Raw genomic sequence first — 24,727 nt, 5'->3', positions numbered from 1 at the left:
TTAAGATAAATAAATAAATAATGAATAAAATATTTTTTAAAAAAAGTAAAAAGAAATGAGATTGGTCATGAGCAGATCACTGTTGAAGCTACATGAAGGGGACATGAATTTCTGCTTTCTATTGTATTGTTTCTACTTCTTGTATGTATATTTGAATTCCAAAAGTTCTGTTTATTTATATATATTACATTAAATATATATATTTATTATAAATGCATATATTTCATATACACACATATAGATATAATCCATCATTTCTCAATACTTACGGTGCTACTAATCTAGTCTAAGCCTCAGTCATTTCTCACCTGAATTATTGCAAAAGCCTAACGGGTGTCTCTGCCCTCTCCCTTGTATACTTTAGGTCTGGTTTATAGAGAGAAACAAAAGACCACGTACTTTTTAAATGTTTATGTGGCATGCATATTAGATTGCTTATCACTTTCTCATTAAAGTAGCTGAACCATTATACTTCTGGTTAGCCACTTAAGACAGCTGTTTCCTCCTGGCTTAGAACAAAATGTCCCTGCATAAAGAGATAGAATATACACAAAAAGACAATCATTTTCCCACAGGTTCTTTGGATTAAAAAAGCCGTGGACATTAGCACTTTGGGGTGGGAATGGTTCGTAGGAAAGAATCTGTTCAAGAATTGAAGTCTGTCTTGTTGATTGGTCATGCAAGCCCTAATGGGGACAACTTATGAAGTGGGGGGCTAAAGGGTAAGAATGAGGAGACAGCTACTAGTGAGAGTCACCTCATTTCCTTCTTTTGGTTTGGCAAAACCAAATTTAACCCACTTTTCTACAGCCCAATTCTAATCCTTTTGCTCAGGCGAGTTCCATCTTCAGTCTCCTGGTTGTCCCGCTGACTGACCACCCTGCCAGGGCTTCGGACCCCTCCCATCCACGCCAGAGGAATGCCATTCTAAGGAAAATTTTATCTTCTCTCTCCCCTTCTTGAAAACTCTGAGGAATGCAGGGTAAGGGATTCACAAAGTCTTCAGTGCTCTGGGAGCAGCTTACTTAACCTCCTCCGGTCTTGCATTCCTCCCTCATTCATCCTTCAGCCCTTTGTTCCAGTCCACGGGAACCACCAGCAGTCCTCCCAACAGCCCACGTTCTCGCTTTCCTTCGGAACTTTGTAAGTGCTTTCCTCTGTTGCCTGAGGAGTGTTTTTGCTACTTCTCCAGCAACAATTCTGCCTGCTGCACTCATTACATTCTGTGTCTTAGCCCAAGAAAAATCATTCTAAAAGGCCTCACATTATTCACCACCTTGCCAGAGGCTGTCAAATTTAAGAGTTTTGGATCCCATGTTCTCCTAGTTCTTCTGTCAAATACGGTTACATTGTATATTTACAGCTGTCCTGTCTGCCCAGGAATTTTGCAAGTGTAATCTTAGCTGGGAGTCTTCCATCTATTTTGACACAGTTTTATTACCACCTTCTCCAAAGAAGGGATAGTTACATCAACCTAACAACAAAATTGCCATCTTTCTCTCAATTACCTGATCTAGGAGATTCAAAATAAATCTTCAGTGGAACCTGTTAGGATGAATGAGTCGGATATACATAGAGCTGGAACCTTAGTTACTTTGCAAAATAATTTCATTTATTTCTACTTTTATTTATTCTAACTTTATTTCTATGCTTATTTCAAAAAGGACACACAAACAATCCTTCATAATAATTCTCCATGTTCTGCCTTCAACATGCTATTATCAAACGAGGTGATTTTAAAGACCAAAGTTCAGGGGAAGAAAGGAAGATCAATTAGTCCTCATTCATTATTAGCCAAGAGACATTATAGAAAATGTTACCGTATTAGGACTGGTGTAGAAAAGAATTAGCAATTGTCTCTTGCAATGGTTAAGACAATTCCCATGGAGAAACAACACTAAGTTATTGTGCTACTTGGTACTGACTTTTTTGAAGATTTTAAAGATGCCATGCTTTTTCAGGAGTTACAACTATATAAACACTATCTGAGCCGGAGTCATTATTCTGTCACCTACTACCTATGTTGTAATCTTGGGCAAGTCATTAAACCTTTTTGAGACGCAGTCTCTTCAGCCATAAAAGATAATTATACCCAGTTCATAAAGTGGTTGTAAACACAAAATAAAAGGATGTTCATGGAAGCATTTTATAAACTAAAAATAAAGCATTTACGGTTTTTACTCACAACCAATGCCAAAGAGCAGTACAATTAGAAAATAAAGCTCAGGCTTACCAGTGGCATGGTAATTAAGGCAGCTAAGTCCCACATAGCCAACAATGAATGCCGTTTAGGTCCTAGACCCAGAGGCTTGAAAAACACACTGGGCACATGTGCATGCATGCCTAAAATCCCAAAGGGAGGGAGAAATGAAGAGGGATAGTGGTATGGGAAGGGTGTGTTTTCTCTCTTCTCTCTCTCTCTCTCTCTCTCTCTCCCCCCTCCCCCACCCCCCCCCCCCCCGTCCTTCCCCTCCCTTCCCCTCTGGCAAGCACACATGCTCTCTGGCAAGTTGAAAAGGAAAATGAAAGGTCAAGCTCCTCTCAGAACTTTAGTTCTCCACCTAAAAGCCTGTTTCTTTTATCAAGCTGTTATTTTTATTGTTACTGGAAGTACATCAAAAGAATCACTGCTGAGCTTGGACAAGTAACAAATAAGTCCAGAATGTACTATGAAAAAAATTCCCACAATTAATTTTGGAACTTGCGTTCTTTCTGTTTGCTTGTTAAAAGATCCTCTTGGTATGTTAAAACCCTTAACATGAACAGTTGGACTAACATCAAGTTGAGAATCTAAGTGCCCAAAATGGAACAATGTAGAAATCTGCTAGTGAGTGATGGGCTGTTGCCAGTTGATGCGCATCTGTGAGGCCCAGCCACTGTAAATAAAAGAATCTGCCATTGTTTTCAGAGCAGCACAACTCCTCTGCCAACAGAACATCCTTTGAGCACTCTCCAATTTTCTATAAATTCCAGGTTTGAGATTCTGATGCAGTCATCTTGTTTCCAACTCTTTCAGTGCTTGGATAAATTTTAAGAGGGAAGAGTGATTAAAATATTTTTGTAAGCCACTAATAATATCAAAAACATGACAGTTTTCTTTTTTTTTTTTCTTTTTTGGAGAGGTTTTTGCTATAGGGTGTGTGCACTCGCCAGACAAAGAGAGACAGAGACATAGAAAGCGAGAAATCACCCCCCAGAGGGGATGGCCATGCCGCAATCCCTTCTCCTCCATTCTCCTCTCAGGATCTTGGGCATGCACGCACACGCGCCCGGTGTGAGTTTAAGCTACCGGGTCCGGGACACGAACCACAGTCGACTACATGGGAGTCCAGCGACATAGCCATTACGCTAACTGCTGGTCCCACATGACAGCTTTCTTACATTCAAAGCCTCTGAGAGCCCGCAAAAGGACTCTGAAAGAAACGACGTCAACTGAACTATTTCCACAGGTGAGTTTAATGAAGTGAAAGAGGTTTTTTTTGGATGCTGTTGATCACTCTTCCAATGATACCTAAGCAAAGGAGAGTTTGACAAGCATGAAGGCATGCACTCCTAGCATTAGTGAGGCTTGTCCAAAAATAGCCATCAAATCTAAGGGCGGGAGGAGAGGGTACTGCTGACAATGAGCTTCTGTCTCCTTTCCTGCAACAAAAAAATATTGGAAATACAGAAGGCTCAAACATGACACTACATTAGTTTTCTGCCTCGTTTCCATTTTTCCACTTGGACATCTGGCTTTGTGATTCCGTCTAAGAACCTTTTCTTGCCTCTTCATGATTGATTCCTTCTCATTCTCCAGAAGCTCTTATTGCAAATGATACCCATTCGGAAAGACACTCCCTCCTACCAGCACCCTACAATTCAGCAAGCATTTGTTACTCTAAAATAGGTAGGTTCCTAGTGCCCTCCTCTGTAGGTATATACTTTCACTTTGGGCTGAAGAGGAGGGTTGACTATAGAGACATGTTTACTTCATCCACCACCCCAACTGTTACTGCAATCGGCCTTTCCATATCTGTGGATTCAACCACACACAGATCAAAAATGTTCAGGAAAAAAATCATTTGAACCATCAAAATAAAACTTTTTGAAATACACATTTAAAGAGAAACAATATCGTCAGACAACTATTTACATATCATTTACACTGTAGTAAGCATTACACGTAATCTAGAGATGATTAAAAGTATAGCGAAGGATGAGTGGGAGCTCTATGCAAATACTATGCCATTTCATACAGGAGACTTGTGCATCCGTGGGATTTGGTATTTGCAAGAGTCCTGGGACAAATCTCCTATGGTTACCAAGGGAAGGCTGTATGTGTGTATAACCCACCCACCACACTGATAAAAGAAAAACAAAACACATTTTAAAAAGCAAGGCTATCAGCAAGTAAGAACCTAGAAAATGCTATGATGAACAGAATCAATCATCTCCACTGCAAACAAGCGTGGCACGGGTCCCAGGACGTGAAGAGACTCTGCGATATGAGGAAATGACCAAAGTGATGAACAGGAGGCAAATTAAGATGTGTGCGATCTACATCGAATCTACGCAGCTCCACGTCCCACCTCTACTATAATCCTGTGATATCTCTGGGACTCAGTCTCCTCATGTCAAAAAAAAAAAAAAATGCCTAGGAGCACTGCTGACAAGACAGAACCCAGGGACGAGAACCTTTGCCAGGTGGTCCCCAAGTACTTTGTCTGACCCACGCTTGCTGTCAGTCAGCAAACAGGGAGTAAGACCTGTCCCTTTAGCTTGGGGCCGATAACCTATTTAAAACAACACTTTCTGCTCAGGTTATACTTGGAAGTGTCTGGTTATTATGAGGAACATGAGAGGGCTTTATGAAGTGTTAATGAGCAACTCCAATTTGTCTGGCATTAAAGTGAGCGGGCAATGACCTCGAGCCCCAGCACACAGAGACGAAGGGGTGGCAGTTTCAGTATGCAGGCTCTGTGTGACTTGGCTTGGGAAGTTACTTCATCTCTCTGGAAAATGTGGTCTGTAAATTGAGAATTAATAAGAGTATGTGCCCCTAGGACTCCTCTCAAAATTTAACAGATACTGCATGGTAAGTATTGGGTTGTCGCAAATGTTAGGACGCATGTTTGCATAGAAAAATATGCCATGGCTTTTCCAATAACCCAATATTTAACATTCCTGACAAATATATAGTATGCCCCAATAGATGAAAAGCATTTTTACCATTGTGATCTCCTTACTAAAGACTCTGAATTTTAGTTTTTCATGCAATCCTGAGAATTTCTAGGAGGTCCTGCTGACCCTCTTTCCTGGAAGTGGAACTCCAGAAGCCTGGTGAGCCGATGGTTACAGAGTACCACCAGCAGGGCTTATTTTCCTGAAGGAGAGGTGCGGTAGACACTGTTATTTGCCAAGCAAAAACTATTCTTTCCCTTCTTCTTAGAAATAGTTTTAACAGGTTGAGTAGCCTCCCAGAATAATAGCTACATTTCCCAGGGTTCCTTTTAGCTAAGTGTGACCATGTGACTAAGTGCCAATCAACGGAATGGAAATGGAAATAAGAATGCAACTTCCAGCCTGTTTCTTGCAGAGAGGAGGTATGCCCTTCCCCTTTGCCCTCACACTGGCTAGAGAACAAACGTGTGGATGGCCATCTTAGATGATGAGGAACAGTGACACCCAAAGGAACAAAATGCAACAAGACAGAAAGAGCTCGGAACTCTAGCTACGTCTCAGAGTACAGCATCCATTCCAGAGCAGACTTGGATTTGAGCAAGACATAAACGTCCAACTTCATAAGCCATGGTTGTGATGGTCTTCATTACATGCATCCAAACCCATAGTCTCACGTATACTGCTGGCAATGTGGGGAAGGGAAGGAGAAAGACAATGATGGAGAGGGTTGCAACAGGTCCCTGGTACATACAAGGGTCTCATCATTATTTGCAGAATTAAATATATTCTGTAAGGCTACAGGAAATCTACCAAAATGTGTAATATTTGAGGTCAGCTTCAGAAACAAGAGGCACGCTGGGCAGCTGGAGAATGTCCATAAGGAGAGAATGGCTAGAGCAATGAAAGGTCCGGAAAACCCATCTCATGAAGAAGGACTGGAAGAGATAGAAGGAGAAAGGTAAGCCACAACATCAAGATTAGATTTCAGGTAACTCAAGGGTGGTAAGTTAAATAGGGCTCCTTTCTTTGCACTCATGTTTCCTCATCAGTAAACAGGTAAAATGAAAAATCCCTTTTTGCTATACCTTTAGGTATAGATTCAGGGGAATTTAGCAATGTTTTCTGCCCAGCAACACAAAGGCTGCTTTCCACAGTCCAAAGCTACCTCCCAGAAGAGTTCAGTCAGGGGCAAGACCTGGACATAGGTCCCTAGAAGTCCTAAGTCTGACTCAGCTCCTTCTTAGAGAATGGTGAGGAAAGTGAGCTTTGTTACAGACAGTCCTGGATATAAACCTAGTTCTGTGCTTTCCTGGCTATATGAGCCTAAAAAAGGTATCTGCATCTTTTTGAGCTTCTGTTTCCTTATTTTGAAAATGAGGATAGTACAACATATCTTGAAATAAACTTTATTAAAAGTGATACTACATGGGGCTGGCAGGTGGCATGGTGGTTAAGGTGTTGGACTCCCAAATGGCCAACCACAGTTCAAGTCCCAGACCTGGCAGCTTGCTTTCTCACTTTCCCTCTCTCGCTAATCAAATTAAAAACAATAATAATAATTCATAAATAAAATTAACTATTTTTAAAAACTGATAATACATATCCAGCACACAGCACAGGTAGACTCATAGCTCCTTATAGTCATCATCATCATCATCATCATCCTTGACTTTATGAAAGGAGAAAGAAAAAAGAATGTGAGGAGTTGCAAAGATGAGAGTTCACCATTCTAGTGGAACCATTAGCAGGCACAGGGCTGGGATGTAGGGACTGGGCTAAGCAATAGCACAGCCGCAATAAGCAGAGCTTGCCCCATAGATGCTGGCATTGAAGTGTGGGCAGGACCTAGTCAGTCAAAAGGGTAAAAGAAGGAGAGCTGGCACGTGCTGGTTCATCCGAAACTGGGGGGAAAGGACTCATCTGGGTGTCTATCTACCCATCCAACATCACTGATTATTGGTGAGCAATTATAAAATGAAGATAGTGCCACAATAAGGATAAAATGCAAAAAGTTATCAGGGCACAGAGAAGAAGCCCCTGGCCCAGGCTGAGAGGTCATACAGGGTTTCCAGACAAAACCATATAAACTCAAGACCCTCATTATTAAGGCAAAAATGTGTAAGGTGAGGGTGAGGAGGAAGTTCACGCTGATGAGGTGTTTGGTGGGAGGCAGAGAACTGTCAGTCCTTTCCCACCTCCTCTGAACTTCCCACACTCGGAGACGCCACTACAACTGCTTAGTCCTTTCCTACAATCATCGCTTCAGGTTAAAAAAAAAAATGGAAAAAAAGATAATACCCTACACGTTGGGTTAAGTATATTTTTACAAAGAACAGGGATGGATATGGATGTGGTTCTAAAAGAACAACACGTGGGTTTCCTGTGGTTTTGAAACTGTTGAGTATCTTCTTTGTGGTGGTGGACTGAGGAACCCACACAAGTGGTAAGATAGCACAGGCCGTGGTGGGGCAGCACACGCTGTAAGATGCCGTGCTCTCCAGGTTGGGAGAGGGCTGGAAGAGGGAGCGGACCAGGCTGGAGAGGGCCAGGCTGGCTAGAGAGCAGAATGTGCTGGTTGGCCATCTTCAGATAATGAGGAACGGAGTAAGACCTTAGGGATCAAAAGGCAACAAGGTAGGAGAAGCTTCCTGAAAAATCAGAGCATCCCTTTCTGATCAGACTTTTACATTTCCATCCTAAGGGATGGAAATGGAGTGGCTTGTGCCTGTTATCCAAGTGAACCGGGGGCTGAGGCAAGAGTCTTACAAGCTTGAGGCTGGCCCGGGAAATGAAGAAACACCCTGTGTGAAAGAGGCAGGTATGGCGGCATGTACCTGTGGTTCTAGCTGCTTGAGAGGCTGAGGCATTAGAGCTGCAACACAGCAAGACCCTGTCTTAACAACAGAAGTACAGGTTGAATATCCCTAATCTGAACCTGACATGACACCAAAAGTGGAAAATTCTACACCTGCTCTCCTGTCACGCCAGTCACAGACAAAACACTGCAATACAAAAATATTGTATAAAATTATCTTCAGGCTATGTGTATAAGGTATACACAAAACATAAATGAATTTGTGTTTAGACTTGAGTTCCATCCCCAATATATCTCATTATATATATATTTAAATATTCCCAAGTCATAAAAACAAAACAAAAACCTGAAATCTGAAATATTTCTGGTCCCAAGCATTTTAGATAAGGAGTATTCAACCAGTATAAACCCTGTTATACTGTTTATTTCTTATTTATCCAACTAATTTTATATTTTGAGGATATTACTATTACATTAAACATTCCTCGAACAGTTTTTTAACTGACATAGAGTATGTGTGCTCCCCAGAGAGAGAGACAGAAAAAGAGAAGAGAAAGCATTACCCAGTGGGGCATGGTTGTGCCACAGTCTCTTCTCCATTTCTACATCTTGTCAGGATTTGGGGCATCGAGACCAGCAGTTAGCGTAATGGCTATGTCGCTGAACTCCCATGTAGTCGACCGTGGTTCACGTCCCAGACCCAGTGGCTTAAAACTCACGTCGAGAGCGTGTGCGTGCATGCCCAAGATCCCAGGAGGAGAATGGCGGAGAAGGGACTGCAGCGTGGCCATCCCATCTGGGGGGTGATTTCTTGTTTTCTGTCTCTATGTCTCTCTCTGTGTGTCTGACGAGCACATACGCCCTGTAGCAAAAACCTCTCAAAAAAAAAAAGAAAGAAAGAAAGAAAGGATTTGTGGCATGCTCACTCATGGACCTGGCATAATCTTCAAGGCACAAGAGCCAGCATTCAAGCCACAGTCAGCCATATTGGATTTGGCTCCTTCAACTACTTGGCTACAAATCTTGCCCTTTGAACAATTTTTTGATAGCTATTTAGTAATACTACATGGACATATTATGATTTTCTGAACAAATCCCCTATTTTGAGACATTTTAGACTGTTTTGATTTTTTTCCTATTATAAATAATTCTGCAATAAATTAAATCAACTGGTTGCCAACATTACTGAAATGAATGAGAACAAATCCCTGGATACAAAATGTTAAGAGAACGGATCTTTGAAAATACCTGACCAAATAATTTGCCTGTGACAAACATACACTCACACTTAAATCATTTTATAGTTGTGGAATTTCTGTGCCTATTCTCACTTTAGGAAGTAAAGATAACACACAATTTCAAGAAATCACCGTTTAAAAAGGAAAAAACTGTGTGAGTCTCTAACCTTGCTCGAAGTCATTTTTGACCTTGTGGAATCAAGTAGAAAAGGCATAAATACCAAAAAAAATAGAGAAAAAATGTTTTAAGACTTTGAAATGTGATAGATATGGTTTACATTCGCATTCTCCATGACCATGGGGAAGCAATAATCTATTTTGACTTTGTCTCTTTATCTCCTCCTTATTAGGACCTCAAAAAAAAAAAATTAAGAGAGATTTTTGCTATAGGGTACATGTACACGACAGAGAGGCAGAGAGACAGAAAGAGAGAAATCAACTCCCAGGGAGATGGCCATGCCACAATCCCCTCTCCTCCATTCTCCTCTCAGGATTTTGGGCATGCACATAAGTCACTAGGTCTGGGACTCAAACCATGGCCGACTATATAGGAGTCCAGCAATATAACCATTACACCATTTGCTGGTCCCAGGACTTCAATAAATATTTACTGTCTGAATGAATGAATGAAGTACTGGCATATGTAAATATATATATATATATATATTCAGCTGCTCACTGTTGTTCACACATTCAGTGTTTTCCCGGGCTCTAGTCAGCTCCTATTTGGAATGTCAGATGGTTTGACTGAAGACTTTTCCATTTCCCAGTGGCACAACATACACTTGGGAGAAACTATACTTCGAATTTTGAATTCTGATCTTTTCCCAGACTAGTAATACACGGTACCATACTTTTTAGTGAGGCCGGGCGAGCCGTAGCTCCTGGTCAGCCCACATGATCAGGAGATTACAAGCAATATTCTGTAGTTACTGTCTTGCCAGAATTTGGGAGGTATTATGTTCTTGCATCCCATCATGTCTACAAAACACCCAATTCTAATTTATGATATTTGAAATTATGATGGGCTTATTAGGACCTAACCCCAACTGTAAGAAGGAGCATCGGTACTATCTTCTAAGCACGGAGCTTGGGTTGTTGTTATTGTTTTTTCCCCCTTAATTTTCCATAACACATTACTTGGGCCATTAGCCACTTGGTTGTGTTTGCTGAATGAATAAATGTTTGAATGAACAAAGAAACTCTACCTTGGATTCCACAGAAACTGAGATACAAACTTTAATCTTCTAGGTGATCACTCTAGTCAAACAGAGCCATTTTATAACTCAGTACTTTTCCATACGATCTCCATAAGAAACTAAAGAACTTCTTACAGCCTGAAAGAAATTCCTTTGAGCTACAGTCTAATTTGTATTGCCAACCAGGACCATTAGCTTGATAGGTCCACAGATACATACTTCACCGCATTCATTATCTTCAACTCATAACCAGCATATTCTCTCTGTCAGGATTTCTTGGCCTTGGCACTACTGACATTTTACACCAGACAATTCTTTGTTGCAGGGGCCATACTGTGCACTGTAGGATGCTTAGCAACACTGACCTTTACCCACTGGAAGCCAGTAACACCTCCCTCAACTATTGTGACAATCAAAAATGTCTCCAAAGGTCTCAGGAGGGTACAAAAATAGCCCTCATTGACAACCACTGCCTTCCACGAACTAGCTTTTGTGGAAACACTAGGAAAGAAAGAAAGAAAGAAAGAAAGAAAGAAAGAAAGAAAGAAAGAAAGAAAGAAAGAAAGAAAGAAAGAAAGAAAGAAAGAAAGAAAGAAAGGAAGAAAGGAAGGAAGGAAGGAAGGAAGGAAGGAAGGAAGGAAATTCCTAATCATACTTAGAACATAATACCAATTTTCCTTCCATCCTTCAAAAGTTCCTGAGCTTCATCCTCCACTTTCAAAATCCTCCTTGAACAGGGCTGTCTTAAACATCCCATCATGTATCACGCATTGTGATTTCTTGACCGTCCACATCACCCTTGACTGTGAACCATTATCATCATTCCTCACTTGTAAGAGTAAGAAAGATGAAGTTTGACAATACTCAGCTTTGACAAGGGTATGGAAACACAATCCCACATACTATTAGAAATTTAAGTTGGGGACCAGCAGTTGGTGTAATGGCTATGTTGCTGGACTCCCATGTAGTTCAAGTCCCAGACCCAGTGGTTTAAACTCACTTCAGCGAGGAGACTGGAGGAGAAGGGATTGTGGTGTAGCCATCCCCCCTGGGGGGTGATTTCTCGCTTACTGTCTCTCTGTCTCTCTCTGTCTTTCTGGCGAGCACACGTGCCCTGCAGCAAAAACCTCTTCCAAAAAAAATAGAAAACAAACATAAGTTGGCACAAGGTTCTCAGATAGCAAAAGGACAATATCTATCATAATGCAAACTGTACGTGCCCTTTCTCTTCTAGGAATTTCCACTTTTAGGAAGTTTTCCCACGAGTATTCCACATATATGATATACAAAAATACATGTTCAAAGATTCTTACTTCCTATCCAAAAAGTAGGGACAATACAATTTAAAGCAGTCCTTAAAGAAAATGAGGCATAGCTTTAGATATTAATGTAAAAAGTTATCCAAGACACAGTGTTAAGCTAAAAAATCGACTTGTATAATGGTATGTGGAGACGGATTCTAGGATACACAAATGCACATTATATATAAATAGGTGAACATGCATATGTGGGTGTACAGGGATCTACATGTGTCTATGTAGCTGTGTATAAACTGGTATATGCAATATATGCATACAAGTTTTTGTAAGTATTTGCAATAAACCATTAATATTCATTATATCTGGATAGTAGGATGAGAAGCTTGAAGAGAGAAAATTCACTTTTATTTTTATTTTTATCTTTATACCACTTTCTTAATTGTTTCAGTTTTCTTTTACTACACATTTCACTGTTACAATATAAAACAAGTTTTGGGGAATTTTGGTTTTTAAGAGACAAGAGGCTTGGCTGTAATGTAATGGCTTGAAAACAAAGCAAGACACAAAATAGAGCTGTCTTCTGTTACAACTGCAAACGCTCACAAAACAAGACAGTGTGTGGAAGTCTCCCAGCTTCTGTGTGCCAGTGAGACACATAATGGAGACAGTTCTCCCCTGGCACATTCAGAGACAAAGCTGGGCTCCTACCCTCACAGGGGAATTTAGTGACTGGATTTGAAGACCAGGAATTATAGTAAAATCTCACTATATTTTTAAGGCAACCTAAGCTAATTTCCCTAGCAGTAAAACTCAGTGTTCCTGTTCTCTCCCTCCAGCTTTTCTCCTCCTAAAACAGCTGATACATCTTGGCCATGAGGTGTCCAAGACCTCAACTCTCTCCTGCAATTCTCTTTCTTATCCCAGCATGTCAGAAGACCTGGGCTCTGCTGCTGGTCAGGTATATACAAGCTCATTAAACTTCACAGAGCTTCTCTTCTCTCTAAGACCTTGTCAATGCCCCCTACTGTACCAGCTCCCTGAAAGATCTGAATATGACAGGGTAAGAAAAAATACGTTGCTTTGGGGGATGTTGATAATGGGAGAGGCTATGCCTGTAGGATGCTTAGCAACACTGGCCTCTACCCACTGGAAGCCACTAACACCTCCCTCAACTATTTTGACAATCAAGACTGACCCTCAAATTGCTCCTTTACAATAGTGGGGATAGAGGGTATATAACCGCATCTTCCACTCCATTTTGCTGTGAATCTAAAACTGCTCTTTAAAAAGTTTTTAGAAATTCATTTTTTAAAAAGGCTGGTACTTATTGTTGAACAGTATAGTTGCTGACATAATCCATAGAGTACAAATCCTGTCTGCAATCTGGAATACTTACAAAAAAACTCCTTTAAACTCTCTCTTGTTGTGAGCAACCAAAATGATCTCTTAAAAAGACAAGTAAGCCTATAGTTGTTGTTAAGTGCTCCTAGGTCACTAAGTGCCAGTAACACCAGTGACCTACTCCCTTCCACAGAGCTCTCCCCTCCCTCTAGTCTTTGCATTGGCTGTATTTGTTACTTGAAATGTCCTAAACCCAGTTCTTCTTTTTTTTCTTGTTTGCTTCTGTTTCTTCAGATGTCAGCTCAAACATCATCTCCTCAGAAAGACCTTTCCTGATCACGCTTGCCTTCCAGCTAACACCCTGGTATCTCTCCTCACTCTGGTCTGTCACAGTAAGTGCCACATTGTATAATTTTTATAATGTAAGTTCATACAATGCCACGGTCTTTCTTACCTGTCCCATCTCCTACCATTCCCTCTGTGTCTGAAACAGTGCTAGCACATAGCAGGCAGCCAAGAGACCCGTGACTGCAAAATGCTTTCATGTACATTCTCGTATTCCACCTCACCTATGAAACAGGACAGGTCAGTGTGATTTCCCTCATTGGAACAACCTGCCCAAGGTCACAGCTTGTAAATGACAGATGATAACAAAGGTTTCCAACTCATGGTTCCCTGGTACCCCTACTGCTCAACGGCACCTACAAATTTGGACTTGTAAGGGTGAAAATAAAGGAGTTTATCTAGGCCTCAGCACAGGTGAAGGGAAGAGAAAAAGCTTTCCTGCAGAGACGAAGTAGAAAAGAGAAAAAACGGGGGGGGGGGGGGGGAATGGTGAGCTATTAGTTTGCTTTCCCCAGTTGCAAATTAGTAAGCAAAATTTGTTTCCTTCATCTGAATGAAATGCAGCTATCTCTGGGATAGAGGCTTATGAAACCTCTCATCACCAAGTCAGTGTGGAGCACTCTGCTAATTGAAGCAGCAAGTGAAATTTTAGGTAGGTCAGATGCAATTACCCAAATTGGAAAGTAACACCAGTGTTCACACCTATCGGGCCACACACAGCAGGCTGAGAGCTATGTCACATGCATGCACAGACCCCAAAACTGCAGTCATCCACACACCTTCCTAAAGCATGGGGCTCCACGTCCTCGAACATGCTGACTCACAGGCCGAGAAAAAGTGGAAACCCAGACATGAAAGGGGAGGAGGAGAAACAAGAGGGCTGAAGCAACGGAAGAGACAGGGGTAAAGAAATTGAAGATAAGGAAGGAGAAAGACTAGGAAGAAGAGCGGCAAGGCCTAAGAAGAGAAACTGGACGGAAGAGAGGCAGGAAGAAACAAGGCCTGTCATCCTGCTAAGATTTGTGCTACAATGCACAAGTGGCCAAATACAAGGCAGTCCTTGAGAATTTCTGGGGTCAGGGTTTTTTCAGGCACTTGTCTGTTTCCATGGAGATGGTGAATTCCTGCTTTCAATAATCATCTGGTTTCTCTGGCGTTTGATCTTTCTTGCTGTGCCTCCATCACCAAGTGCGAAACCAGAGCCTAGGGCTCGCCCAGTGAGAAAGGGCACGGGGCGGGCCAGCCACCCCACACCATCCTGGCCTCCAGCCTCAGGCCTGAATTCAGCCCAGTGTCATGGACCTTGGTTCTAGCATTTCCACAGATCACCTTATTCCTTCCCCAGGCAAACACACTGGGGAGCTGCATGGCCTAATAGGCCGCCTATCAAAAAGCAGAAAGCCTGTGTAATCTGTGCCAAGCTGACAGCAAACTCAGCCCTTCCGCAAGTATTTCACAGTGGGCCTGGGGCACAGAAAACAAGTTGTCACATTTGCAGCTTCTGGCCAAGATTGGAAATACCCTGTCTTTCTGTAGTCCAGGCTAGACCACACTGGCTTTCCTAAACCCCCACCCCCCATCCTGTCACCTGTCAGTCTGTCCGCTCACCTGTGCACTCCTTCCCAGAGCTGCCTATCTTCCCGTTCCATGGGTAGTGCCATAGCTTAGGGCTTCATAATGTCCCAGATCATCAAAGAAACCACCTGGATTGTTCTCCAGGTGCATGTTCTTTCTTCCAATACACCCCATTGTTCCCTATGTAATACATCAGGAATTCCTGGAGTTAGGAATCTGTTTTCTACCAGTCCCTCAGGTAACTCTGATGCAGCCAAGACACCTGAGAACTACAGTTAGGAGTGCAGGAGCTACAATCACAATCTACCCCCCAGGACTCAAATGCTACACTCTTCTCCCTCAGGCTACAGTATGACTTCATTTTTTTTTCCTTTTTTTTTTTTAATTTTTTTCCTTTTATTATTTTTTTCATTTCATTTTCTTCCATACATTCAATCACATTATTACTTGTCTTACAAAATGGATATTTCAACAAGTGAACATTTCTCCCTAGTACTGTTGATAAAACTACGAAATATATTCAACAGATAATACCACACCTCTTTGTGCCATTAATGCTTTGCCTCCCTGTCCCTCCCCCAAATGTCCTTCCTCAGACCCTCCTCTTTCACACACACTATATCTTGTATTTACATCTATATGCAGCATTTCTATATCCTTTAGACAATTAGTTTCAGTTATAGAGTGCAGACACTCGGTATATATTAAGTGGGGACATACAATGCTTCTCCTTCATAGCATGGCTTGCTTCACTCAGCAGTAAATCTTCCATATTCATCCACTTCCTTTCGAAAGCCAGGATTTTGTTTTTTATGGATGAATAGTATTCCATTGAGTATATGTGCCACAGTTTTTCTAACCATTCATCAGTGGGCATTTGGGTTGTTTCCATGACTTAGAAATCGTGAAGAGTGCCACAATAAACATCGATGTGCAAGCACTTTTTCGATTAAGTATTCTTCTGTCTTTTGGGTAAATACCAGGGAGTGCTGGATCATATGGTAGTTCTATTTGTAGATTTTTGAGGAATCTCCAAATTGTTCTCCATAGTGGTTGGACCAATTTACATTCCCACCAGCAGTGTAAGAGAGTTCCCTTTTTACCGCACCCCCACCAGCACTTATCATTTTTTGTTTTTTTAATCTTAGACATTCTGACTGGGGTTAGGTGATATCTCATTGTTGTTTTGATCTGCATATCTCTTACAGTATGACTTTAGTGAGCCCTGGCACTTCTGCCTACAGGGGGGCATTCCCCCATCTTTAAAAAATTGATATTTTTCATGACTTTATTAGTATAAATTAATTACTGTTATACTCATTTCTTTCATTATGGTTTTTAAAGAAATTAAAATATTTGGGGACCAGCAGTCAGTGTAATGGCTATGTTGCTGGACTCCCATGTAGCTGACCGCAGTTCAAGTCCGGTGGCTTAAACTCACGCCAGGCGCGTGTGCGTGTGTGCCCAAGATCCCGAGAGGAGAATGGAGGAGAAGGGAGTGCAGCATGGCCATTCCCCCTGGGGGATGATTTCTCGCTTTCTATCTCTCTGTCTCTGTCTTTCTGGCAAGCACACGTGCCCTATAGCAAAAACCTCTCCAAAAAAATAAAAAGAAAGAGAGAGAGAAGAAAGAAAGAAAGAAAGAAAGAAAGAAAGAAAGAAAGAAAGAAAGAAAGAAAGAAAGAAAGAAAGAAAGAAAGAAAGAAATCGTAATATTTTTGTGGACCCTAAAATTATTATGGTCCCCATCCACTGTCTCATGGACAAGTCAGCCCTGTCTCACCTCTGCTCCCCCAATCTTCAGTGGCCCCACGTGGCCTACAGAAGAAAGTCCAACTCCTCAGCAGGCTCACTCTGACCTGGGTTTGGTGTATCTTCCCAACACCATCTGCTATAGCACATTCCACCCATCTGGACTTCAGTTTTGAAGTTCATGCAGTTCTCTTCATACACCATAAACCGTGATGTGGCTGTGGCTTAGCCCTCAGTCCAAAACAGTCTTCCTTCCCTTCTCTGCCTACTGATTTCTGGTTCAAATATTACCTTCCATGTGCTCTTCCCTAGTCCTCCTAGCTGAAATGATGGTTTCTTCCTCTACACCCCCACAGCGCTTTAAATCTCAATTATGATACTATGTATTCACTCAGCCTTTTGCTAAATACCCCCAATTCTAATGTGCATTTCTTTCATAGCATAACATTTCTAAAATCAGAAAGCAGCTTACAACATGAGTCGTACACACTTGCGCACTACCAGGGCGAGTCCTGCCCTACGGTCCACCAACAGCAGTTTTTTCTGCACATGCAAAGCCAGCATTGCGGAGAAGGTACCGAATCATCCGACATCTCCATGATGGAGTTATTTACAGAGTAAACACTATTCATAAATGAATTCTCATTTAAAATTTTAATTCCTAGTGCCTATTAAAATTATGCTCTGACACTTTATTGACATAAAAAGATATTGTGGATCCAGACAGTGGCCAGTGACATGTCGGGTAAAGCAATTAAAGGTCATGGAAATTGCCAGATCTTTTGGCACGTGTTAGGAAATTTCCTAATTCCTTGGACCACAAAAGACTTATTTCTCAAACATTAAACTGCTTTCAATGAAATTTCAGGAGTAACTGTTTAATATACAATAACTGTAACTTATTTTTTCCTAAGTCACAAATTTTGAAACAACGAAATGCACAATCTAAGTAGGATTCTTTCAAATCCACCTCAAATTTTTAACTTTTATTCCAAAAGGAGTTAATTCAATAACCACAGATCATAAAAAATCACTATACACCTTACATACAACTGCAGATGGTCAATGGTGATTAAACTTGAAAATAGCTAAGATTCAAGCTCTGTGACATGGATTAGTAAATAAACAGATCTACAGATAAAAGTCATCTATTGTTAGTTTGTATAAAATAAAAATGTGTGTACATTTTCAATTCCCTCATTTCTGCTTCAAAATACCTTTATGATAAATCATATGGCAATGCATTTTTAATCAAGAAAGCACATAATTATTCCTTTATGTTTCTGCATTATAAAATTCCTCTCAGTCTGGGTTCTGTATTAATCATCTTTCCCCTCTGATGTCCTAACAAATGAAAAAAAAATGCTTATTATTGAACTGAACTAGCTTTCAGAGATCAGTTTCATTTCTTTTTAGCCTGGCCTCATTTCTGGTAAAATCTATGTCTATGCTTTTTTTAGGTTCAGATGGGCATATTTCATTGTAAATGCCCTTTTTAAATATTCAAAATCCATTCATGCTTTTTATTCATTCAACAAGTATTTATCAGGCTCCTAATAAATGCCAAGCCGTGACAAGAATACAAAGGTGAATAAGAAACAGCCCTGTTCTGAAGTTCACAGTCTACAGGGAGAGACAGGCCAGACAGCATCTCACAACTCAGTGTGATGAGAGCTGTGACAGGGAAGTACGGCTGCTAAGGAGCGGGGAGCATGAGCACTGCTGCAGCTTTCTGGGTTTCCATCTAAGCCAAGCCCTGAAAAGGAAGGAGGAGATAACCTGGAAACGTGGACGTCCAGGCCAGCCACAGTGGCACAGCTCCATGATGCTGCAGTCACACAGGACATCCCCCTGAGGCCTCCCCGTACACACCAGGTCTGTGCACACATACCCATAGCCCAGGCTGGCAGAGGCTGGGGATGGATCACAGGGTAAATACCTTGTTGGGGTCTCTCTCTCTTTCTCGCTCTCTCATGGAAGAAATAAACTTTAAAAAGAAAAACAAATAGAGAAGTTGCTTCTTAAAAGAAAAGGAAGGATTGGGACAGCAGGAGGCATGGTACTTAAGGGTGCTGGACTCCCACATGGCTGACTGCAGTTCAAGTCCCAGACCTGCAGCTTGCTTGCTTGCTCGCGCTCTCTCTCTCTCGTCTCTCTCTCTCTCGTCTCTCTCTCTCTCTCTCTCTCTCTCTCTCTCTCTCTCTGTCCCTCTCTGGTCAAATTATAAATAAATAAATAAATAAATAAATAAATAAATAGTTAAATGATAACATAATTCTAAGAAAGAAAGGAAAGGAAACGTCAGGGTTCAGATGGTTATGGAACAAGTTGGCCTAAAGTAAGGGAACAGAATATGCAAAAGCATAGAGATGGAGGAAGGGACAGGGAGAGACTCTACCAGTGGAGACATGACAGGAAATTTTGTTGGGCTGGCTTTCATAGGTACCACAGTAAACTTCTGAAGTCTAGTTAAGAGTACCCAAGACTTGGGACCAGCAGTTAGGGTAATAGCTATGTCGCTGGATTCCTATATAGTAGACAGTGGTTCGAGTCCCGGACCCGGTGGCTTAAACTCACGCCGGGCGCATGTGCGTGCGTGCCCAAGATCCCGAGAGGAGAATGGAAAAGAAGGGATTGCGGCATGGCCATCCCCCCTGGGGGGTGATTTCTCGCTTTCTGTCTCTCTGTCTCTCTCTGTCTGTCTGGCAAGCGCACGTGCCCTATAGCAAAAACCTCTCCAAAAAAAAAAAAAAAATGCCAAAGACTTTATCCTAAAAGCAATGGGGATCCACTGGCAAGATATTTTTCCAGGGAGCAACAGATGGCATAACAGTTACATTACTGGACTCCCACATATTTTACCATGGTTAGAGTCCCAGACTCAGTGGCTTGAAACTCACACCGTGAATGTGTGTACCCAAAATTCCTAGAGGAGAACGGAGAAGGAATTGCAGGTGTGACCACCCTACTCTCCCCCCAGGGTGATTTCTTGCTTTCTGTTTCCTTGTCTCTTGTGTGAGCACACATGCCCTATAGCAAAAATCTATTAAATATATATATATATTGTTCCAAAAATGTATAAAGCTATATACCAATTACATTGTTCTCTCAGTGTCACAACCAAAGCAGCCTTAGCCAATGCTTCTTTTGCTATCTCTGCCATTTCCAGTGATTTAAAATTCTTTATGCAGTATTTAAACCGAGAAGACATATTTATCTTACTCAAAAAATTCAAAATGAAAAACAACTGCTCTCATTTCCATTCCCTCAATCACTCCTATTCCTTCTCTCCTCAGAGAAAAAAGCAAACATAAATCTTCACTGCTAAGGGCCAGAAGGTGGCATGATGGTTAAGAATGCTGGACTTCCTCATGGTCAACAGTGGTTCAAATCCCAGACCTAGTGGCTTGCTCTCTCTCTCTCTCTCTCTCTCTCTACCTCCTGGTCGAATTTAAATGAATAAATAAATAAATAAAATAATTCTTTAAAAAATTCACTACTAAGTTCTTTACTTGTAATCTTATTGGCATTTCTCTGTAGCATTTTACTTAATACAGAATGAGTAGAGTCTGTGTCACATGAGGCAACTTGCTTAACCTCTCTCTACTTTGGCTTGTTTGGCTCTAAGAGGATGGTAATTATCATCTAACTGATAGACTTCATATGAGGATTAAATAAAACATAATTTGTATAATGTTCAGTGAGATGCCTAGAATATACTCTTAAACTAGCTATTTTATCATAAGCATTATTGAACAATGTATAAATGTATACATGGCTAAACTCTGAATTTGTATTTTTTATCATTTTAATGGTATACATATACGTATGCACACAATAGTCTACATTTATACACACTTGCATTGCGTGTTGAAAGTTCTCCTAGAAACTCGATAGATGTTATCTCAGATGCCTAAGGAATCAGGGAGAGGAGACCGTATTTTACTTTTCTCACTGCATGCCTTTCTGTAATTATTATTATTATTTTTAACCAGAGGGCATATTCACTAATTAGAAAGAGAAAAATAGAGAGGAAGAGGGAGCTAGCACCCCTACACACATAGGGTGTAGTCACATTGCAATCCCTTCTCTCTTTCTCCATCCTGTCAGGATTTGGGGCACACACACACATGCACCCTGCTGCCAGGACCAGGATTTGAATCATGGTCACCACATGGGGCCTGGCTCCTTTAATCACTAGCCACAAGGCCAGCCCTCATGCTTTCTTAGCCAAGAGCATGGAAACTTTGTATAATAAAAACTGATGAAAAACCCTGTTACACAATAATCAAGAAATAAATTATTCCTAAAGCTTATCATATGGAAATAATTTTGTGTAAGGAGAAAAAAATAATGGTGGAGAACTTAGGTTCCTTTAGCCTAGAAAAGAGGAGAACTGGACTAAGTGAGACAAAGCATCTGTTCTCAAATTGTCCAAAGTTGCCATGTGGAAGAAAGATTGGATTCGTTTTATATCTAGAGAGCAGAAAGACTGATTTTGCCCAACTATTCAATAAAATGAAGAAGTCTACACTAAGCTATTCAGTCCAAAGATGCTGCCCCAGTGGGCAGAAGCTATTCGTCACTGGCTATATGACAGTTTTTCAGAGGTCTGAATCAGGGGACTCTCCCTCCACATCCATAAAACCTGCTCTCTCCAATCACGTGAATCTTGATAGTTGGATGGTCATAACCTACTCTATTATGCAACAATTAGCGTATCCCTTAAATGGTTATCCACAAACATCCAAACTATAGTCACATATTAAGTAAGTTAGATAAATTAACTTTGACCCCCAACCTTCAAGACCCTTAAGTGGGCAGGTATTTTTAAAGATATTTATTAATACTCACATGCTTCTTATATTTCAGTGAAGTATAAAGTTATCCAAATAAGTATTTCAGAATGTTACAAACCTCCATACCAAATGTGAATGCTGTGTTTAAATACTACGTAAAATGGTATCTGTTAAAGATAACTTTTGTTTCTGATCAGATTCACACTCAGAAGGTGGAATGCACACTAGAGCAATATGGGATTTGTGAGTTAATAAATTAGGATAGCTGCAGTGCCTTTGGGATATGACAGGATGACAACCTTTTCTGGAGACTAATTTGAAGGAAGAGAAAGTAAGCCAGGGAGCGCGGAGAACGCTCTTAGACATATCCGGCAACCAGACTGCTCTGGAATCTATCACTTGATCATCTGTTGACTTAGAAAGCTACTGCGTTTGTCTGAACATCTGTCCCTCTTTCATCTAAAAACAGGGGAAAATCAAAGTAGATAATATTCTTTCTATTTCAACAATCAGTTGATATTATACCTACACAGAGGACAGTTTAGTTTAATGGGAAAAAAACTAATGTAGAGCCAAAAGACCTAAATCTGGTTGTCACTAACTAGCTCTTTTACCCTGAACAAGTCTCCTATCACCTTTAAGAATACGTTTCCTCGTAAACAGTAAATGGAAGTGCACCGCAGAAAGTGAAAAATTGCCGCTGTATTCCCATTTTGTTTTAGGCCTCAACCAAAGCTCTATGGTAAGAACTATTCTGATATCCCTTTTACAAGAGGGGAATAGACTTTAAAAGGTTACTAGGCTTGGGGCCAGCAGATGGTGTGATGGTTAAATCACTGGACTCCTTCCTATGTAGTTGACTGTGGTTCGAGTCCTGCACCTGGCAGCTTCAAACTCACACCAGGCACATGTGCATGCATGCCCAAAATCCCAAGAGGAGAATAGAGGAGAAGGGACTGTGGTGTGACCATCTCGTCTGGGTGGAAATTTCTCCCTTTGTGTCTCTCTCTTGCGAGCACACTTGCCCTATAAAAAAATTTCTCTCTCAAAAAAAAGGTTACTAGCCTTTTCAGCTAGGAACAGTAGAGCAGAAGTCTGCTCCCAAGTCCCAAGCAGAGACACATGCTGCACATTTGAGGAAATTAAGTGAGGTAAGTGTCCAAGTGTTCTATCTATTATACACAGCTAGGTAAGAGAACCGTGGTTGGTCATGGTATTTTTACGATTAAGCTATTTTTAAGACTAAGCTTTACATTTTCCAGGGGGATGTTGACAGTTTTTTAAATTCATAAACATTTCTGTCAGAGCAAAAGCTTCATGAAGCACCTTTTCCTATCAACCATGTCACTGTAATATCAGTTGAATAAATGGGCAGATTACTGCTGCTCTAGAAATGATCCATGAGTTTAATTAAATATCCTAAACAAATGGATACACTTACACTACAGACCACACTTTGAGGATCTTAGAAGAACTATAATTAGAGAAGACAGATACAGTTGCACTAGTAAATGAAACCCACTCTCAGAGTCTAATCCCTCATCCCAACCAAACAGCATCATTCCAAGCTGCAGTCTCAATTGCAAACATACATCAAAGCAATGATAAGACACACTGGAATGCTACCACAAACACAGTATTTCCTAACTAGATAGAGGAGTGAACAGTGGGTTGAGAGAGAAGAGGGAGAGAATCCATACAGCCTCTTCATACAGTACAAGTTTGCTCAAGTTGAGAATCAACTCCTAGTAACAGCACTTTACAGATAACAGGACCCTTCATGAAAACACCTTCTCATCAGAAGACTTTATCAAGAAATTTGTTCTCTTTCTCTCAACCCATTGATAAAGTCTGATTTAGTGCGAAAGAAAGTTCTCAAGAGTCTTGGACTTACCACAGGCTGTGTTAGAGTTGCTGCCCTGGTTAAGATGGGCCACCTGGAGGCCAGAAGGATTTCATTTACTACTGCACCCCCACACACACACAGAGCCTGGCACACAGCCAAGCTCTGAAGACACATGTTGAATTTATTTACAATGGAACCTATTTTTAAAACCCATTCAAACACTTCATCTTTATGAAAATAAATTAATTTCATATTTCTGTCATTTTCCTAAAGTCCCCAAAGTACGAATTTGGAATGTACTTATTTTCATTTCAATCATTTGTTTACGTGCCACCTATGTCCCAAAAATGATTATAGTGGCATCAATCAGGGCACATAAATCTTCTCTACGATGTAAAGAACATCACATCTGGTCAAAAGATGGATTGTACTTTAACACAGAACAGATTTGGGAAGACATAAATCAAATACTTACACAACATTAATACCAGAGACCTTGGGAATCATTTTAGTTTTATTTAAAATGTTCTGAGAGAACACCCCACCCATACCATACTTAACTTCGGTAAAAAGCCAAATGGGTAAAATTCATTTTTGGCCCAGGACGTTGGAACACCATTGGACAGTATTTCACCTCACCTTATGTATGAGGAAAATAGACAACAGCCCAAGTATCTGCATTATTGCAAAGTGTGGAATTTAAATTCGGTTTGGTTTTATTATTGCCCAAACAACCCTGCAGGAGTCTTTCTTCTGAGGTCCTCAGTTGTCCCTTGTTACAGTTACCAAGGCAGAACAAACGGCTAAGCACTTCGGTTATGAATTCTGTGTACGCAATCCTCTGATTCTATTCTCTAAAGAGGTAAGTAAGCAAATAGCTATCACTGGTTCAAAATGAATACATTAAACGGCTGTTCTGCCACAGCCATCAGTAAATGTTCACAGCCTTTCCAAGAGAGGGCTCAAACTTGCTAAAACGTTTTATAAAAGACGGTTGCAAATACAGATCCAAAGTTTACAGGCATTTCCAATTTTCCTACATGTAAAGGCTTAAGAAATGTTAGTACTTTCCAAGCAAACGGATAAACAAGATCAAAGCCAATAACGGATGAAATAAATGTCATTGTGTGCACATTATAAAAACTGTGAAAAGGGCCCCAGATCCCAGATAAAAACTGCATGAGCAAGGTAACCGAACAGCATTCACTCTGGCAGACGGCTGTGTTTGGATGTGGTAGAGCTTTCCAGAATTGTAAGTAATACCAGCATTACTAGTTAACAATTGGAATAAATACCGTCCACAGGCTGCAAAAACAATCAACGCACTCGCTCCTTCACCTCTCCCCCTCATCCAGCTGGGCAGTGACAGCAGCTGCCTCTCCCCGCCCTCCTTCC

General features: G+C 41.0%; 1 protein-coding gene across 5 annotated transcripts in view; it reads right to left on the bottom strand.

Annotated features, from left to right (window-relative positions):
• DNAJC6 (DnaJ heat shock protein family (Hsp40) member C6) overlaps positions 1 to 24,727 on the bottom strand; it is a 184,729-nt gene that overhangs the window by 91,442 nt on the left and 68,560 nt on the right. The gene's annotated exons all lie outside the window — the stretch shown is intronic.

Source organism: Tupaia chinensis, unplaced genomic scaffold (assembly GCF_000334495.1).
Source record: "Tupaia chinensis unplaced genomic scaffold, TupChi_1.0 Scaffold000215_1, whole genome shotgun sequence".
NCBI lineage: Eukaryota > Metazoa > Chordata > Mammalia > Scandentia > Tupaiidae > Tupaia > Tupaia belangeri.
This window is presented reverse-complemented; position numbering and strand designations above follow the sequence as displayed.